This window comes from Tupaia chinensis, unplaced genomic scaffold, assembly GCF_000334495.1.
Source record: "Tupaia chinensis unplaced genomic scaffold, TupChi_1.0 Scaffold000591_1, whole genome shotgun sequence".
NCBI classification, from domain to species: Eukaryota; Metazoa; Chordata; class Mammalia; order Scandentia; family Tupaiidae; genus Tupaia; species Tupaia belangeri.
In genome coordinates, this window is record NW_006160107.1 from 252,008 (window position 1) to 263,803 (window position 11,796).

General features: G+C 36.7%; 1 pseudogene; it reads left to right on the forward strand.

Moving 5' to 3' along the window:
* LOC102478493 (poly(A) RNA polymerase, mitochondrial-like) overlaps positions 1–3,289 on the forward strand; it is a 9,416-nt pseudogene extending 6,127 nt beyond the window's left edge.
* The last annotated feature ends 8,507 nt before the right edge of the window (positions 3,290–11,796 follow it).

An 11,796-nucleotide genomic window follows, 5' to 3' on the forward strand; every position in this document is an offset into this window, starting at 1 on the left:
TAGGGGCGGGGGGGGGGCTTGTGCTGGAGGTCTGCAGGTGAGGTGAAGGGGCAGTGATGTCCCAACATGGACCTTTTAACTATCATTTTTTCCATCAAAGCTTTGGCTTCTATGTTTTTGTAGAATTTTGCCAAAAAGAAAGTATAGATTCACTGCAGAATGAAACTCATACCCTACGCTTGGACATGGAGGCTGTAATTCCAGTCAGATCATTTTTCTTCAATTTAGAGTTGAAGAATCCATCAAACGAGGCTTCTGGACTGTCATGTATAAAGCACAGTAATAACTTGCCTCCTTCAAGAAAGAAGCTTTTTGAATTACTTTGTTATGCAGAAAGTCTAGATAGGTGACCAGCTGAACACTCTCTTGAAGGCATTCCATTCCAGCTAACAGGAGAACACCAAGCTCTGCCATCTCACCTGTTTTCTTATTGAAGCTGCACATTTTTTGAACTATACAGTCAGACCATTTGGCTCCTCAGTGAATACTTTCAGTAAATTAGGGTATGATTTAGACATGTTTTTGAATCTCATTGAAATTGGGAAAGTCAGCCCTCACAAGACCTTAGGAAATTATCTGATGGAATTCCAAGTGAAAAATGTTTTTTCAGAAAAGATTGTAACTCAGAAGATCCTGTCTGTGACAGGTGAATGCCTATCACTTTGGCCCCAGTTATTTGAGTGTTCAAAAAATATTAAATGTTCAGTGCCCACTAGTAAGATTCCACCACAAGGCCTCTGTGATCTGACTACTGTGATCTCTTTCAAAGCAATAAAATTGCTTTGTAAACTTCTGATCTCCTTTATATTTATAGGGCCTTGACTCAAGAGTAAGAGCCTTGGTGTTCAGTATATGATGTTGGGCTCGAGTGCATTCATTAACAAGTAGTATTCCTGGTGTTTGGATTACAAATTTCTCCCTTACAATGATGGTCATCTTTTTTCTCCAAAGATCACCCCCTATTCTTCCAGCATTAGATTCCCTACAGGCCTTAGCAGATGCAGAACATAAATGTATAATAGAAAACAACAGCTGTACATTTGTTTGTGACTTGAATAGAATTAAGCCTTCAGAAAACACAGAAACAGTAGAAATACTGCTGAAAAAATTATTTGAATATTTCAGCAACTTTGCTTTCAACAAAAATTCCATAAATATTCAACAGGGAAGGGAACAAAACAAACCTGATTCTTCTCCTCTGCATATTCGGGATCCTTTTGAAACTTCTCTCAACATTAGCAAAACTGCAAATCAAAGCCAACTGCAAAAGTTTGTGGATTCGGCCAGAGAAAGCGCCTGGATTTTACAACAGGAAGATAAAGATACACCTTCTCTATCAAGTAATAAACTCTAGGGGCTGGCATCCCTACTGCTGCTGTCCATGGTAAATAGTAAGTCTCTTGCTGGGAAGAAAAGGAAAAAGCCTGTAAGTGAAAGAATTAAAAACTTGTTTTTTTATGGATGAACAGTATTTCATTGAATATATGTGCCACAGTTTCTTTAACCATTCATCAGTTCGTGGGCATTTGGGTTGTTTCCATGACTTAGCAATTGTGAAAAGTGCCACAATAAACATCGATGTGCAAGCACTTTTCTGATTAAGTATTCTTCTGTCCTTCAGGGAGATACCAAGGAGTGGGATTGCTGGATCATATGGTAGTTCTATTTGTAGATTTTTGAGGAATCTCCAAATTGTTCTCCACAGTGGTTGGACCAATTTACATTCCCACCAGCAGTGTAAGAGAATTCCCTTTTCACCACAACCCCGCCAGCACTTATCTTTTTTTTTTTTTTTTTTAAATCTTAGACATTCTGGGGTTAGGTGATATCTCATTGTTGTTTTGATCTGCATTTCTCTTACAATGAGGGATGTTGAGCATTTTTCCATATGCCTTTTAGCTATTCATATGTCATTATTAGAGAGTGATTTTTTTTCAACTCATTCTTCCATATTTTAATAGGGTTAATTGCCTTTTTCCGGAATAGCTGCTTGAGTTCCTTGTGAATTTTGGTTATCAGTCCCTTATCTGACACATAGTTTACAAAAATATTTTCCCATTCTGAGGGCTGTCTAGTCACACTAATCACTGTGTCTTTTCCCATGCACAATTTATTAGTCTGATGTAATCCCACTTGTCTATTTTGAGGATTATTGACTGTGCTTTGGGAGTCTTATTTAAGAAGTATTTCCCTACCCCAATGTCTCCCAGAGTTTCCCCGGTGTTTTCCAGGAGCAGTTTTATAGTTTGAGGTCTTAGATTTAGGTCTTTGATCCACCTTGACTTGATTTTTGTCAGAGGTGAGAGGTAGGGGTTCAGATTCATCTTTCTGCAAGTGGAGATCCAGTTTTGCCAGCACCATTTGCTGAAGAGGTTTTCCTTTTCCCACTAGAGTGACTGGTACCCCTTGCCAAAAATCAGTTGGCTGTATGTTTGAGCATTTATTTCTGGGGACTCTGTTCTGTTCCATTGGTTCACCTGTCTGTTTCTGTGCCAGTACCATGCTGTTTTTATTACCACAGCTTTGTAGTATATCTTTGGGTCAGGGAGTGAGATGCTGCCCACTCCACTCTTCTTGTTCAGAACTGCCTTGGCAAGATGGGGTTTTATGATTCCAGACAAACTTTATGATTGTCTTTCCTAGATCTGTGAAGAATGTGTCTGGTACTTTGATTGGCATTTTTATCAACAGTAGTAGGGAGAAATGTTTACCTGTAGAAATATCCGTTTTGTAATACAAATAATAATGTGATCGAATGTATGGAAGAAAATGAAATGAAAAAATAAATTAATTAAAAAATGTAAAAACATTTGAAGGAGGGATACGAAGACAGCATTACTGAGACAGGGAGGTAGTGTTGTTATATTTTGATCAACTCAACTGGGAAGAAATGTTCATATATTGAAATGATCACCCTTTAAGCTAAATAATATGATTGAATGTATTAAAAGATGTAAATAAAAAAATAAGAAAATAAAAGTAATGGATAAATGCTAGCTTTAATTTTCATCTGATAATTGTAACAGTAATAATGCTTTAATCTCTCTGCAGTTCCTTTACTTTTTTTCTGAAACTATGCTGTATCTCTAATTCTGGTTTAAAATGTGAAACTATCAAGTTGTGCAATTTTAAAAATGGAATTAAATTGATATGTTTCAAGGTTCTACTACAAAAAAAAATGTAAAAAAAAAAAAAAACAAATTAAAACTTGTTAGAGTCCATAAAAGGTAACAGTACAGAAGATTCCATAAACAGCAATGGGAAAGGAACTGTTAGTACCCAAACATAATGGCTGTTACTTTGCTTTAAGGACCAGTTTTATCCTATAAAATGGCCTGTGGTCTATCTGGAAGACTGGTGTGAAACTTTTACAGGTTTCAACTTTGACCTGATGTCACTTTTTGTGATCTTCTCATTGGCCCCCCCCCTTTACCTGGTCTGAAGTTCTGATACATTCTCAGCTCGATGAATACTCAGTGGCACTTCATTAAAACATCAGCCATAAGGAACATGTGAAAGAATATTAGAAGGTACTTTCAACTAAATAGAAAAACTATGAAAAATGAATTATAAAAATAATTTTAAGAATCGAACTTTTGTTGGTATCCATTATTAGTCCCCAATTAGAAAACATTTAAAAGGACTTCGAATTATGTACCTTATGTAAACAATGAATAAAACAAAGCTTCAAAATTTGGTAGAACTCTTTAATATGTTTTTTTCATATTTTTAAGCATTGTACATATATATTAAAACAAGTTGGTACTGACATTGAAAAATGTTTATGTATTTAAAATATGAATACAAACATAGACCATATTCTTAGTATTTTAAGCTAAATATATAGAAATATTAATGTATTGCTTTAAAATATTACTTAGCTTTTTTTTTTCAAAATAAAACTCTGTTTCTACTAAAAAAAAAAAAAGCCATCCTTTGCTGTTGTGCAGTTAAAGAAAATTCTGTATTTCTTTGGTTGTTGCTAAATTGACAGTATTTAGTAGCTGTGGCTCTCTTCCTGTTGTACATTCTCTTTCTCTTCCTGGACACCCCTAATTCTCCTTTCTCCAGATTCATTCAAGTCCTGAAATGTCCATTTAATTTAAAGTGAAGGGACATTATATTGTTCTGGTTGAGACTTGGGCTGGGTTTTATACATACCTGAGATAGAATCTATACTAATCTGAATCTTATTTTTTTTTTTGAGAGGTTTTTGCTATAAGGTACCTACACTTGCCAGAAAGACAGAGAGGCAGAAAGTGAGAAATCACCTCCCGGGGAGATGACCATGCCACAATCCCTTCTCCTCCATTCTCCTGTCAGGATCTTGGGCATACACGCATACACAGCTGGTGTGAGTTTAAGCCACTTGGTCCAGGACTCAAACCACGGTCAACTACATGGGAGGCCAGTGACATAGCCATTACCCATAACCTGTATAATTCTTAACATATGCCAGTTAGAGCTTTCTTAGTTTTCAGTGAACACTTAACTATAAGTGTGATATAAATATGATTCACCTAATAAACTTCATATAATCTATTAAGACCTCACATATGTGGGCCTAGGAACATTTGGTCCTCTACTGATCCATACATACAACAAATCTTACACTAACAGTAGATGAGTCCAATGTCCCAAGTAAGAAAACTTAAACTTGCCTGCTGTCTTAGACGGTTTAGGCTGCTATAACACAACTTTGTAAATTGGGTAGCTTATGAACAGCAGTTTATTTCTCACCACTTTGGGAGCTGGGAAGGCCAAAATCAAGGTACCAGCAGACTTGGTGTCTGTAAGGTCCACTTTCTCATAGTTGGCTATTGTCTCACTGAAACTTCACATGGCAGAAGTGTGAGAAATTCAGGGCTTGAAGGTAGGGTGTCACAGAGGATTGATAAAAGAGACAAGGAAAAGGTTAAAGTAGGGGGCTAACACTCTCTTCAAGCAGAGGCAAAACTGCACCAGAGGAGAGCCTATTTATTCCAATTAAATCAGATAAGCAATGGGTATAAATACATAAATTAAATATAAAATGAAAGTATAAGATAAAGTAGCTATAAATAATAATGTACAATATACATGACATTCTTTGTAGGTTATATTCCTGGTACAAGGTTGATAGCTATCATTAACTTAGTATTTAGACAACATCTTGGCTTGCGGAATGTTGTTCAACATCTTGAGACAGAGCCCATGCCTGAAGCTCCAGCTGGTTGACCATGCAGTCCCTGTGGTATTCTTTCCAGGAATGAGGTTGCCTTCAGCTCCCTCCCACATTCTTCCCTTCTGGCTATCTCTCAGGCTTGTGCTGGTTTCGGTCTCCAACATTTTCCCCTTTTTACTTATGATGAACCTTATATAGCATTACTGTGTAGAGGGCAGCTCCTTGGGCTGCACAAACTGTGGCTCATCATCTGCATTGCCAGACTATACATCAAAGAATAAAAGAACAAAGTACCAGGATTAATAAAACTAAAGAAGATTCAAAAATTTTGAACTGTTTTAAAGGATTTAACTTACTCAATCTATTGACAACACTTTCAAGAATTTGAGAGCCAGAAAGTTGTTATAAATTGTCTTTAGAGGTATTATAAATTTCACCTTATAATGCTTGAATATCTAAGATTAAATTACTCTAGCCTAATAAATGTTTTCAGATATTAATCCAAGGAAAATGACTACAGTTATAATGTAAAGGAGTTATACAAAAATAAGAAACATTTCTATCACATTTTAAATCTAATTGTTTTCATACACTAACAAGTTTGTCTCCTAATAAAACTACTGCTTGTTGAAGATACGCAACTTCAGAGGTGAAACAGCTATCCATCAATCACGGAGTGGTCCACAACTGGTTAGAGTTCTCATGCCATTTCCAAGCAAATTTAGCAGCCTGGGTTGTTTGATGCAGTGCAATGCCAGCTGTAGCAGCTGTGGCAGTGACAGCAATAAGTCCCAGAAACAGTAGCAATTAAAAGTCCAATAAACTCTTTAGTCCATTTAAGTATTCAACTTAAAGTGTCATTTATTATGTACATCTCAGGGGAATGTTGCCATGAGCGGCATCTCAGCACTGGAAGCCAGATTCTTGTTTGAGCTTTTAAAACATAGATGCTTTCATATGATTGGTTAAATGAAATTGAACAGTTGAGACATGTATAGAGAGTGCAATTAGAACAAGATTCTAGAGATTCAAATTTATTCCAAATAATAGGACCTTTTGAAAGAAGATATAGTAGTCTAGCACCAGCTTGAACAAAACTAGGATCATTAACCATAAAGTTAAGATCAGAGTGATTACCTGTGGTATTTTTATGATACGTGCCTATCCGAGCATACAGAGGGTGGAGGGCAGTGATAGGTTTCTAAATTAGGTCCAAAAGGTAAATGAGAGCTTGGGGGAGACATTCCTTGACCATGCCAAACAATAGTGTCATTAGCTAAGGTACTACTAGATTGTGAGCAAACATTCCATCTAAGATCTTTTAGTGAATGTTTTAGATGAGCAGAACCCATGGGGCTCTAGTCTGTGACACTCCCACAGGAAGGATTAGCTGATACTCATCCTGATTCACCTTGACATGTTTCTCAAATTACCCAATTTTATAATTTATAAACTGTCATGATCACGTATTTTATAAATAGGCAAAAACATTTTAACAAATTGTTCCAATGTAGAACAGAACAATCTTATTAATAGATTTAACCTAGTATATTTCATTTTTGTAAAATGTAAAGGCTAACAGTAGAAATATTTAAACTTCATGTTAATCAAAGCATACTAACTTATTCAAGGATGACTTAGACATTTTATGAAACCTTATTATTTTAATTAGGCACAACTTTAAGATCTCAGATTATCTGAAAAATTTACTTGTAAAAACCCAATTATTTAAATTTCCTTTAACCATTATATATTGATTACCTGCCAAAACCAAAAAAAAGTCTATTCATTAATTCATTTTCTCCCTGTTAGTTAGATATCCATCATGTAACATATACCACATAACATGTAAGACAAATATGATATTGCCTAACCAATAGAATCTTGGACAATCTTGGAAACCATAAAAATCTTCACTTATTAAACCTTTTTATTTATTTATTTATATTCTTATTTTTATTTTAATCATATCTGAAGCCAGCTTTTTGACAAAGATTTAGTAACATAAACTTGAAAAGCTTCTAAGTTAATTTGTATGAGCACTCTTATTTATTAGCCAAATTGAATGAAATTCCTTAAGGCTTCTATTAAATAGACACATGAAATACAACACATATCATATATGTACACACATATACTAACAAAAACTTTCATAATCTTTTGGAAAGTTTTTTATATTTATTTTAAAGAAGTTTAGAGCTTAACCCTTAGATGTTTACTTTTTATCTCAGGTTTTGTTAGAAAGAGGACAGTTTTAAAATGACCTTAAATATTTTGGGCAAACAGAAAGGATCTGCAGAATTGAGAAATCCTGACATTTTAACCCCATAATTGTAGGCCTTGAATTGTTATTGTTTAGCATCTGCTCAAAAGCCAAAGAAACATGATGAAATCTAGCCATCTATTTATCAGGACTGTAAGAAAAACAGTCACGCAAATCAGTTTTAATCTGTTTAAGTTCAGTAAGAGAAAAAGGGCTTGTATCATAAAAGAATAAGAGACAGTCTTAGAAGTATCATAAAAAGAATTATTAAAAGAAAATGGAGGAGCCATAGACTTTACAGAAATTTGCTTATGTATAATTTTTAAATAATTTTCATATCATGGAGATTCAGCTTGTAAAGGGTATAAAGCTGAGCCAGCTGCTGAATTTTTAGGAGAAAGCTCATTAGAAGACTTCCATCCTTTTTTTTTCTTTTTTTTTTTTTGGGGGGGGGACGTTTTTGCTATAGGACGCCTGCACTCGCCAGACAGAGAGAGAGAGAGAGAGGGACAGAGAGACAGAAAGTGAGAAATCACCCCCCAGGGGGGATGGCCACGCCACAACCCTTCTCTTCCATTCTCCTCTCGGGATCTTGGGCACGCATGCACATGAGCCCGGCGTGAGTTTTAAGCCACCGGGTCCAGGACGGGAACCGCGGCCAACTACGTGGGAGTCCAGCGACATAGCCATTACACTAATTGCTGGTCTCCAGACTTCCATTCTTTAGGTGAGGGACAAAATTCCTCTTTTGTAGGTGGTGGACTCTCTAAACCTGAAACTTCATCCTCTGAAGAATCTATCTGTTCTCCCTCTCAGTTTGATTCCAGATTATTAGAGGTAGTTTCTTCCCCAGATACTGATTTAAGTGGCTCTAAAACTAAAGATATAAGATTATATAGGGACCATGGGGATAAAGGACCAGTGTTGCCTTGCTGATGAGCCTGCCTCAGTGCTTGAATAACTTAGTTTCCACTGTTTATAATTGAGAGCATTTTTTTCGAGAGGAAGTAAACCAGTAGCAATATTTGTGAATCAAGTAAAAGAGTTTTTCAAAAGTAGTCCTTTTTTTCTTAACCCCAGAGCTCCTAAGTAGAGTTCATAAAATTTGCATATAAGATTCATTCTTAGAAGAAAAAGAAGTATTTCCCATACTTATCCTGCATTAAATCCCGAAGTTCGAGTTACTCTGACTCAGAAATTCCTTTGGTTCCTCCAACACTTGAATTTTTTTGTTTTTTCTTCTTAGAGTCCTTCTACTTTTAGGTCCTTGTTCAGGCACCAGATGTGAGAAATTCAAGGCTTTAAGGTAGGGTATCACAAAGGATTGAGAAAAGAGACAAGGGAAAGTTTAAAGCAGGGGGCTAAAGCTCTCTTGGAGCAGAAGCAAAATTCCACCAGAGCAGAGCCCGTTTATTCCAAATTAAATCAGATAAACAGAGGGTGAGTTTAGCTATAAAGAATAATATACAATATACATTACATTCTTTGTAGGTTATATTCCTGGTACAAGGTCTTTAGCTACCATTAACTTAGTGTTTAGACAACATCTTGGCTTGTGGAATGTCGTCCAACATCTTGAGACACAACCCAGGCCTGGAGCTCCACCTGGTTGACCATGCAGTCCCTGTGACAGTCCACCTGGGAATGGAGTTGCCTTCAACTCCCTCCTTCATTCTTCCCTTCTGACTATCTCTCAGGCCTGGGCTGGTTTCTGTCTCCAACACAGAAGGGATGAAGAATCTTTCAGGTGTCACTATTTTATATATTTTTTATTTCATTTTCTTTTATACATTCAATCACATTATTTAGCTTACAAATTGAATATTCCAACATGTGAACATTTCTCCCTAGTTCAGTTGATAAAACTATAAAATTATCTTCAACAGATAATACCACATTTCTTTGTCCCATTAATGCTTTGCATCCCTATTTTTCTTCTAAATGTCCTTCCTCAGACTCTACTCTTTCACACACACTATATCTGGTATTCAAATCCATTTATTGTGTTTCTATATCCTTTAGTCAATCAGTTGCTGTTATAAAGTGCGGTCGCTTGGTATGTATTAAATGGGGACATACAATATCTCTCCTTCATAGCCTGGCTTGCTTCACTCAGCAGTAAATCTTCTATATTCTTCCACTTTCTGTCAAAAGCCAAGGTCTTGTTGTTTTTTTATGGCTGAATAGTAATACATAAAGTCTATATGCCAGTTTCTCAATACAGTCATCTGTTCATGGGGATTTGGGTTGGTTCCAAGTCTTAGCAATGGTGAATAGTGCCACAATAAACATTGATGTGTGGTGAAAGGGGAGTTATCTTACACTGCTGGTGGGAATGTAAATTGGTCCAGTCACTGTGGAGAACAATTTGGAGATTCCTCAAAAATCTACAAATAGAACTACCATATGATCCAGCAATCCCACTCCTTGGTATCTACCTATAGGACAGAAGAATTCTTAATCTGATGTCACTTTTATAAGGGTACCTATCCCATTTATGAGGACTCTGTCCTCACAGCCTAATAACCTATTAACGGACCCACCTCCTAGTACTATCTCCTTGGGAGGTGGGATTTTGACACATGAATTTTAAAGAGACATAAACTCAGTCCCTTGCAGGTTGCTCTCTTACAATGCAATTCACTGCATTTGCAGGTGTCACTTGGCCCTTTTTGAATCACACTGTGGAAATTTGGGCTCAAGGAACTCGTATAAGACAATTGCTGATACTCTAATATTGCTGGGACTGTGAATAATTAAATTCTTTATCTCTGGCCCAGCGTATTATGGTTTTTCCCAGGATCCATTAAATCAAGGTAGCCTAACAGGTTAATACTGTTAACAGTATAAAATCTTAGACATTTCCTTCATAGTTCTTTACAGCAGCAATATTATTATGATTGTTCTTATTGTTGTAAACCATTTATTGAGCATCTAATATGAATCAATGAGCCAAACTCTGTTCTGTGTACTATATGATCTCATTTAATCCTCATTACATTATGATGAATTGGGTAACAGTATCATCATTTTATAGATGATGACACTGAGATTCAGAAATAGTCATTGTTATTGTCTTCCTAGTATCTATTGCCCATCATGATTGTACTCTGACTTTTGTTCTGGCATCCATCCCACTCTTACCCAATAAGAAAACTGTCTTTCTCTAGCTTTAGGAGTAGCACTAGTCTTCTTATTCTGAGCTGGTAAGGGAATGACATTACTCTGGTAAGGGAATGACATTACTGCAGCAGCTGAGTGTTGGGGTCACTCAGCAGATTCAGAGATATAGTTACTTATCAAGTGGTTTCAGAGTATTTCAATGCTAACAACTGGTTTAGTTTTATCAGGATATGTAGGCATTTTACCTGGAACTGCTGCATTCACCTCACTCCCAGTCAGAGGAAGAAGCTCACATGCTCACAGCTGATCAGAGCCAAGATAATCACAGAGAAACTCTTCCAGTCACTATTTCAGAAAGCCATCAAACTGAGATGACCCAATAGCTGCCCTTTCTCTACTAATTAAATTCCCTTTTCTCTTAAGCTAGTTTGGATCTTGATTTCAGTTTCTTATAGTCAAAAACATCCACTGAAACATTAAGTAACTAGCCAAAGGACTCAGAGCAAATAACCTAAGTAGAATTGAGAGTCAGGTCTGTCTGATTTAAATGTCCCTGACTTCTTATGCATCATGGTGCTCCTGAGTTCCAAATAAATATTAAAAAATTGAAAACTGGGGAATACATCAGTTGCACTCTCATGCAGCCAGCTTCTCAGACCCCATCTGTTCCCCAGGAGACCATGGTTCCAGTTCCAGCAGGCCTCTCCTTATCAGTGCCTCACATCTCCACCCCTGGGTTTGCATTTGAAATTCAGGGGGCATTGGATGCACTCCTGTGATCTCCTTCTAGGACTCCAGCTGTCCACCTGGAGACCTTGGTTCTGGTTTAACAGGCCTCTCTTCATTAGAGCCAACACACCTCCTGTGTTTACCATCAGAACTGGGGCCCTCTAGTCCATGGAAGCCTGTGACTTGTGCCTCTTCCCTAAATCATATCTCTGCAGCTCATCTCCAGCTCATCAGAAGCTGAACATTTGGTAGAGGAGCCGACCACCTATCTAAACTTTATTTACTCTGATCTAGAATACATTATCTTCTAACAGGATCACACGTGGAACTAATGGTGATATTCCTTCCTCCTATACTACTGAATATTTTCCAATAAATAGAAAAAAGTGAACACGGCATCAGATGACAAAGAAAAAAAAAGTGCAGAGACAGACAGAAGAAACATGAAAAAACAAGTAAATAACTCTTCCCCAAGGGAACAAAACGACCCTCTCACCAACAGTGAACATCATGAAAG